This window comes from Lissotriton helveticus, chromosome 6 (genome assembly GCF_964261635.1).
Source record: "Lissotriton helveticus chromosome 6, aLisHel1.1, whole genome shotgun sequence".
In the NCBI taxonomy this organism is placed as follows: domain Eukaryota; kingdom Metazoa; phylum Chordata; class Amphibia; order Caudata; family Salamandridae; genus Lissotriton; species Lissotriton helveticus.
The window spans coordinates 363,764,362-363,766,196 of NC_136067.1; the positions used below are offsets into that span (position 1 = coordinate 363,764,362).

Consider the following 1,835-nt stretch of genomic DNA (forward strand, 5'->3'; position numbering starts at 1 on the left):
CCGGGGACACTGCTCCCCTGCAGCCTAAGGCCTATAGATAAGGCTTGGCCGTTCTGGGCGGGCAGAGAAGGAAAAGGACTCTGTATTTTTCTTCTTGCTCAGAGAAGCCAAGGGCAGTGTCCACTTCTCTGCCAGCCTGCCTCCCTCCCTCCATCCCTCCATCCCTCCATCCCTCCATCCCTCCATCCCTCCATCCCTCCATCCCTCCATCCTACTGACTTGCTGGGAACCTTCTTCCATTCGTTCCCCAGTGAAATGGATCCAAAACCAATGGTAGTCTGCTGCTGGAAAAACAATCTTTTTCCGACGTTTGTCTCTTTTCAAAGTGCAGCGTCTGGATGGAGAAGGGGGAAAAAAAAATAAGAAAATGTTTTTATTTATCTTTTTTAAACGCGGAAAAAATAAATAAATAAATAACGCACGGCCCGGTTGCCGCAAAGTGACAAATAAGTCAAATAAATACATAAATAAGGCAAGACACGGGGACCAGTTTGCTTTTATTCACACGCAAACACAATAGCGCCACTTTACTAGGTTTGGTAGTGAAGCGCTACTTTCGTTTTCTTGTCTATTTTTCAACAGCATTGTTTTCCCCGGGTGGGGAAGTGCACCATTCCTGGAGGTACTGCAATACCAGGTTGATGCGTGGAGTGGACAGAGCAAGCACCTTTTCCATCTCCCTGTTCCAAAAATCTATTTAATATATGGTCCCCAGATAGAGGACGTATCAGATATTAAACTGATAAGAACAGATTTTTTTTTTTTTTTTAAATATACTTTATTTATAACAATATGCAGAGATACATGTTAACCAATCCCATAGGGTGGTGTACATTTGAACCTGAGTAGGGGGTGCGTGCAGGCACCAACCTACCGGTTTTCCATCAAGATTTTATGCATACAGTATTCACGTGAGGCTATGTTTAAGAAACCCAGTCTGCCCATTTCCCTTGTTTCCATATTTTTTCCGCTTTTTCTTTCCCTTGCTGTTTAATATCAACCTAGTAGAACACCATGATTTTGTCTAGGCATACATGGATGACGTCCTGCACTTCTAGCTCTTTATGTTTAAATAAAAACAGGTTTCTGGCGACCCATAGGCTTTCTTTTGCACTACTGAGTATCCTCCATAGAGTCCTGTCTTTATTTTTTGACAGTGGACTCCCTATACCATATAGTACAATTTCATAATTCAGAGTTTGTAGTAAGGTTATTTCTTTAATCAACATTTTTAATTTCTCCCAAAACTTTTTAGCAAAACAGCAATTCCATAGAAAATGCATGGTTGTTTCTTCCACCGGGCAGTCAGGTCTTGGGCATTTTGCTGAGTTCGCCAGTCCTCTTCGGTGTTGGAATGCTTTCACTGGCAATGCGTTGGTGACCGCCAGCCATGCAATGTCTTTTTGTTCGTTTGTGATGTCTGTGTGGGTGGTTTTTTGCCACACTGCGTTGGAGAGTTTTTCTGTTAGGTTGTTCACCATCTCCATTTTTTCCAAATGTTCTAGTTCTTTTTTAAGCAAGGTTCTTGCTTCGAAGCAGTCTTTCTCGACCTCCAGTTGCTGCAGCATTGTGATGAAGGGTTCTAGGCAGGTGTAAAGTTTGTGGGGGAAAAAGGCTACGGGGATTGCATTGTTCCTTTGTAGAATTTGGAATCTGTGGAAGATGTCTCCAACTCCATAGCGCACAAAGTTCGCTGCCACGTTTCTGCCTTCACGTATCGCTCTGAGGCAGAGGCAGAAATATGTTGTGAAGATGTACATATACAGGTTTGGCATGTTTTTCCCTCCATTTTTTGGGTGTTTGAAAACTATGGTTCTTTTGAGTTTTTCCATTTT

General features: G+C 42.6%; 1 pseudogene; it reads right to left on the minus strand.

Moving 5' to 3' along the window:
• Positions 1-600: 600 nt before the first annotated feature.
• On the minus strand, positions 601-775 carry LOC144764359 (U2 spliceosomal RNA; annotated as a pseudogene).
• Between the last annotated feature and the right edge of the window lie 1,060 nt (positions 776-1,835).